Source organism: Plectropomus leopardus, chromosome 2, assembly GCF_008729295.1.
Source record: "Plectropomus leopardus isolate mb chromosome 2, YSFRI_Pleo_2.0, whole genome shotgun sequence".
NCBI lineage: Eukaryota > Metazoa > Chordata > Actinopteri > Perciformes > Serranidae > Plectropomus > Plectropomus leopardus.
In genome coordinates, this window is record NC_056464.1 from 165,542 (window position 1) to 172,500 (window position 6,959).

General features: G+C 42.6%; 1 protein-coding gene across 1 annotated transcript in view; it reads left to right on the forward strand.

The window, feature by feature from the left end:
• Window positions 1-6,959, forward strand: part of LOC121950002 (dihydropyridine-sensitive L-type skeletal muscle calcium channel subunit alpha-1-like) — a 61,008-nt gene that overhangs the window by 37,424 nt on the left and 16,625 nt on the right. The gene's annotated exons all lie outside the window — the stretch shown is intronic.

Below are 6,959 nucleotides of genomic sequence, written 5' to 3' on the forward strand. Positions count from 1 at the left end.
CGGTGGCTACGAGGCACTCCTTCACAAACTCTCCCTCGGCATAAAGTTTCAGCTTTGTGGCTATTAATTCACTCACCACAAAACTTGCACGCACAATATTGTCCCTGTCAGTCTGTGGTCGTGCAAAAGCTGCTTGTTGAGCTTCCAAACTCCGACGAAGTGTGTTTATTTTATCCAACCGCACTTGTCCTCTCAACTCTTGGAGATGGGCATGTTTTGACGTGTAATGGCGTTCCAGATTGGCCTTTTTCATTACTGTCAGTGCCTCGGAACAAACCTTTCACTTCAACAAAGAAAAAATCATTTGTCCATTTTTCCTGAAATGTGCTGCATTCTGCATCCACTTTCCTTTTTTTGGCAGTTGCCATGATGCGGCATTTGTCATCAGTGTCGATCACTAGACTCGATCGCTAGACTTTTATCCTTGGGGTGGCCAGGGGGTGGCCAAGGCTATTTCAGGGGGTCCACAGACTATAAACAATGAATTTATTTCTCGACTTATCAATTGCAATCGGAGTGTCAAATGTTGAAATGCACATACTAAGCACACAGGAGATGAGATTTATGTATATATAATTTGCAGTTTATTAACAATGCAGAAAATGTAAAACATAACTTGGCAATTTTTCAATAATGCATTAATAATAACTCATTTTTACAAAAATGGTGAAAATGCACCAACACATTCATAGTTACTCACACAATATCTCTCTCTCCCTCCCTCCCTCCCACTCCCTCCCTCTCCCTCTCTCTCTCTCATCAATCTCTCTCTCTCACACTCACACACACACACACACACACACACACACACACACAGTGTGCAGGTTTTAACTATGACAAGGGGTTCTGTCTGACTCCCAAACTATCCTTGGTCTAAGTAGAACATAGTGAAGAGCTTAGTCATGACCAGAGACACTATCTTTCAGGTTCAGAAAAGCATAATCCTTCGGTTATGGTGAGAAGTCGCAAATTGTTTCACAAAGTCATCCATGTTGAGGGCACATGCCCTTCTTGACTCGATACTGAGAGTTCCAAGGTGACTTAACCTGCCATCAGCCATGGTGGTTCTGAGGTGAGTTTTAATCAGTTTTAAAGCAGAGAAGCTTCTCTCACAGGAAGCAGTGCTGACTGGAGTAACAACAGCAATCTTGCAAAGTCTGAATATCTCATGGAAAACCTCTTTGTAAGGCTCGAGAAACATAATGAAATCAAGCAAAGTAGATGGTCTGTCTAATCCACTTTTCACTCTCCTGTCTAGAAGTCGCTTGGTTTGGTGAACTTCATGTTTGAGGTCACTGAGGTCTGACTCAAAGGTCTGTGCAAAGGCAAATAGAGGCTCCTCACTTAAGAAAGTTGCACTCTTTGGGTTCAGGGACTGCACACCTTGCATGGTCTCACAACTTTTCTTTGAAAAGCGCCTCTTCAGCTCAGTTATGAGACAGTCAATCACTTGATAAAAGAGTGATCTGGGGAAGCCTTCATCATCACAGTTTCTCTGTCCTACAGTGCTCATCACCAGTGAGTCAAGAAATCTTGAGCTTATTCTAGAATGTCTTTTATAGTGTGTTTGTATACCGATTTTGCACTGCTCAGCAAGCTCCTCAACCTCTTTCCATAGTTCATCAAAGTAATTCTCAGTTCTGTAGTCCTGGAAAGTGTCTGTAAGGGCACCTACTAGATCCACAGCCCTTGCTAGATCAAGAGTGCTGGACTGGAGCATGTCAGAAAGACATTTGGCATCACCAAGCACTTTACAAAAGGTAACCAAAAGCCCTATGAACTGTAGATCTATCTGAGAAAGAAGACCCCTCGCCTCTACTGACCTTTCTCAGCGTCTTTCAAGTGCAAGATCCTGCAACAGTCTCAGAACTGCTGGAAGCCTGTCTCTCAGATTACGGCACGCTGTGTATCTGCAGGCCCACCTTGTGTCTGTAAGTGCATGTAGCTCCCTGGGCTGCTACGAGCCAGACACAAAGTTATACAGCTGCTGCAGAAGTGCAAAAAAGTCAACAACCTCAGGCACTGCTTTTGTAGCATCAACAAGAACTAAATTCAAACAATGCGCATTACAGTGAACGTAAAATGCAAATCTGACATTGTTTTGAATTCTTGCAGATACTCCAGAATGTTTACCGTTCATGACAGATGCACCGTCGTACCCTTGTCCTACAAGGTTATTTCTGTAGTCCAGACCATGCCTCTCTAGACAACTGACAATCAATTTACTGAGACCTGCTGCATCAAGGCTTTTAGCTGCCTGGAAGCACAGAAAACTTTCATGAATGGCACCTTTGTAATAATACCTTATAACTATAGACATTTGGTTTTTTTTTTGGAGGTCTTTTGTCTCGTCTGCAATCACACTGAAAACTTCATTTTCTTTTACTTCTTTGATAATTTCGGTCTAGACCATCTCAGTTAAACCCTGTTGGATTTCGTTTTGAATTTGGTGGCTTGTGTATTTTGCATTGCCACATGCATCGAGCCTCTTTTCAATGAATTTATCGTGTTTTGCTATTTCATCCAGTATGGCCAAAAAGTTCCCCTTATTGTGAGAGTCCTCAGACTCCCGATGGCCTCTCTGTGCAATGTTTTGAGTTGCCATTAACAGAAGAACATTTGCTATTGTTTTCACATACTGTTGATTTTCTTCCACTTTTTTTTGTCGGTTCATGTTCAAAGAGTTTAACATGGTTGTGTTCATCTCAGTAGCCTTTTTACACTGATTCCATGCGTACATTGCATTGACATGCATTTCTGATTTTGAGTGGAGTTTAAACCCAGCCTCCTTTGACAACGCTTTTTTCCAATTGGAGAAGCCTGACTCGGGCAAAGGCAGAGTCTGGTGCATTAGGCAAGGAGAAATGTCTACAGGCAAAGCAGTAGGAAGAGTCTTTAAGGATTGAGTATTCAAGCCAAGAATTGGCTCTGTACCAGGCACTGCAGAATGCTCTCTTCCTTGATCCGTGCTGGGTTCTGGGGAATTGTGTCAGACAAGGCTGAACTGGTCCCTCCTCTTTGCATCTTGAAATATCTGGAATACAAATAAAATAGTCATGAAAACACAGTTAAGGGATCCAGAAGATTATTAGACAATAACTGCAGCTAACTAGCAAGTTTCAGGTAAGTAGACCTACCACCGGGTCCTCTGGGTCTCTGGGTCTGGCTCTTGTTGCTCATTGACATCCTCATCCTCAGAGGCCTCCGTGTCCTCCTTCGATGGAACTACATTGTATAGTGTAATCAAAATAAAAATGCAACCACCATTAAAAAACAACACTCATCAGTAACCAACATTTCAAAATATCTAAAACTAAACTTTATTACTGAACTGAGCATGTGACTGTTTCTGTCTATGCTCTGACCTGGTGATGATGGGCTGTGCTGTGTTGTGCATTCTCTCTCCGGACTAGTCCCAGGAAGGGAGCTGCCACCTTTGTCTTCTGTGTCCTCCCTCAAGGGAACTACATTGTATAAAAATAAAAATATTAGTGTAAGCAAAATAAACATACAACCACCATTAAAAAAACAACACACATCAGTAACCAACACTTCAAAATATCCAAAAAAAAAACTTAAGGGTTCCTACACATTTAAAATTTCCAGACCCTAATTCCCAGACTTCTCAGTAACAAAGACAGAAATCTTTTTGTGACATTTGAGTAATAAGATGTGTATCATGTGAATAGATTATGCAATTCATCATGCAAATTATTTGTTATCATTATTCTGAATTTGTATGCCATTATGCCACTAAATTATTTCCAGGAGATTGTAGATAGGTAGTGTATGCAAAATAATTAACCCATACATCTTAAGATAACCCAGATAAGTATTAAGATAAATATATTTCCATACAATTGTTTCCATTTTCCATACTACTACAGACCTGGAAATGTAGAAAATCAAATTCCATACTTTCCATACTAGCGTAGGAAACTTAAAATTACTACTGAAGTGAGCATGTGACTGCTTCTATGCTCTGACCTGGTGATGATGGGCTGTGTGCATCAGATTCTCTCTCCTCCTGACTCGTCCCAGGATGGGAGCTGCTAGCAGACCTGAATTCTGGCTGTCTGCCTGCCTCATCTTTTCCTGACTTGGTTCTCTTTAAAAAGAGGTCATAAATCTTCTCCCCCTGCCTTTTCATTCTCAACTGACCCTATGAAAAAATAAGCCAGTCTTGTTAACGTTACTCCTAGCATCACTTATAATCACACAATGTTATTAAATCCCTACTTCAAGCCTAAAAAATGTCAGGGCAAATAAACCACCATAGACGAAAGTTTAATATCCAGACTTTTCAGCTAGTTGACAGCAGGCTAACTACCGTGTTCACATTACGTTTCATTTAAGGCAACAGAGCATGAAACAGGTAGCTGGCTAATTCTCCAGTTTCATACCTCTAGAATCATTGGAGAAACACGTATATAAATAGCGACCCAAATGAATTAAATGTAGACGTTAATATTGAGCGGCTGTTGGAAGCTAGACGCCATGAGATGTAACGTTAACGTTTGCTTGATGCCGTGGCTCTCTGCTTGTAGCAACAACAAAAAAAAATCTCCTATCTACAAAAGTTATTTTAAACAGTGACTCATTAGGACACCAGCGTAAAACTTACTTTACGACGAGGAGTTCACTGTCCATGAAGGGTATCCTTCGTCTCCTTCTTTTTCGTCACTTTGTTGATCTCCTGTCTCCAGCAATGATAACCGACTCCAGTTCAAATCAGATTCAAATCTTCCTCTGCTTCAGTGGCGATTCTTCTTCTTCTCCTAATGAACGTGGATTGCAACGCTTTGTGGTACATAGCGCCAACTACTGTACAGGAGGGACTTAGCAGTCAATAGGCTTCACTGATTTAAAAATGCAACTGGCTCCTTCCGACAAGACGTGCGGTGCCGCGATATGTCAATCATCTGGGGTGGCACCTGGGGGGTCCAATCAGATTTCAGGGGGGTCCAGTGCTACCCTGGCCTCCCCTCTAGCTCCGCCTCTGACTCCAGCCAACTGACTGCAGCACGTGCTGCTCACTGACCTGACGGAAAACTACTGTAATTTCTGGGCAATTATTGCACACTGCATCCGTGTTTTTTTTTTTTTTTTTATTGAACTCATACTGTGACAATTGCACACTGTCTCTGAAACTTTTGTACAAAAAAAAATTTTTTTTTGCTTTTTTCACATCTGAGCATTTCTGACCAATCAATGGAGGAGAGGCGGTGACAGACACAGCGCTGCAGCGCAGCACCAGCAGTGGAAGGGAGCGGAGGTGGAGATAATGGATAAATTATACAATATCCTCGAGGTCTGTGTGTGTGTCTTAATACATTCTTCCATGGTTAGACAACAGAGCAGCATCCGGGGACAGCAACTTCACAGAGAGGCTCTGAGCCACGGAGCGGGGAAGCAGCCCGGAGCCGAGCCTCGGGGAATCGGATCTCTCTGTGATGTCTCTCTGTGATGTCGCTGTCCCCGGCTGCTGCTCCGCACCAGGGCAAACCCTCGTCCGCTCCTGGCCCCCTCCGACCGGGCGCAAAGACATCGCTGAGACAAGGGCCGCAAGCGGCTCCCCGTCTCCGCGCTGCGCTGGAGCAGGACACAGTTTCACTTTGACGTTGCGTGGTGCGCGGCCCCGAGACTGCACGGCCACTCTGGCATCTGCCCAAATTCTGCCCAGTCCGTGTCCACGGGCCAGTCAAAACGGCTCCGCGGGCCGTATCCGGCCCGGAGGCCGGAGGTTCCCCATCCCTGCACTAGAGCATGGAAAGGATGGTTAGACTGGTCTATAGGCCGAATAACCGTGATGTCATGCTAACAACAAAAGCTACTTCCGGGTAGATAACTGGTTTCTGTTTTAAATTTTGGAGATATGTTAATTTGGCAAACTTGTTTGTGTCTTTTGTCATTTTTCAGTCAGATCTGTGTTATACATAGATATAGGGTTTAACACAATGGTGCGAACTAATTAATGTTTCTGTTGTGCATATTTTATGAACAGCGTTGCTTTTCTAAGGTTTTTGATAAACTTAATCCACAGGTGTTGTGTCAACATGTTTTCCCCTATGGAACAGTGTTTTCCACCTTTTAATGCAAGTGCCACCCTCAGTGGTTAGGGACTGTTCATTACTTATGAGGAGAGAAATAACTGAACACTGTTGTTATTTATAGGTATAGTCCTGTATAGGATTTGGGCTATGTTTAGGAAAGAATACATGTTCATTGGGAAACAGTCTTTAACCAGCAAGCTGAGCAATGTACTGCTATGGACAGGGTTGCAGCAAAACATATTTTAGCCACCTAAAAAAAACCAAAAATCTAGATCAGTTTAAGTGTACACTATATGAATATTTGCTCCACTGACTTCACTGTTCGGTGGAGTATAATGACAAATTTTCACGATGGAGTCTGGTGTTTTTGACATAATGACTTAAAGTCCTCAATGGTAAGGGATATGTTACAGCAAGGTAAGGCTGTGATAATATTCTAACTATATCATATACTCAACTGCACATTTATTTTTCAATGTGGGACTTTTCTCAGGTGACCTAAAACTAATTAGTTAAGTTTGCTCAGCACCATATGATTGTATTTAGGTGATGCAGTGGTTTTCTACCAGGAGGTTATTGTAAATAAACATTGTGATTGAGACAGAAATAAGGGATTTTACTTCACATACTTTCTAGTTCCAAAGGCGACCGGAGGGTTCAGATCCTTTTCGGGTCTCTGCAACCCAAACCAATACGTTGCCCACAAGATGTTACAGATGTTCCAGTAAATGCTAACCTTCTAGCATTTACTGGAACTGGTCCAGCGAGGAGACTGGTTCACCACCTTCGATTTAAAGGGTGCATTCTCTAACAATGCATTCTTCACCAACAGGTGAAATATCTGAGGGATGTGCTCAATGCAAGCAGGCACACAGAATAAAGACAGACATCAGTTTGCAAACTGTG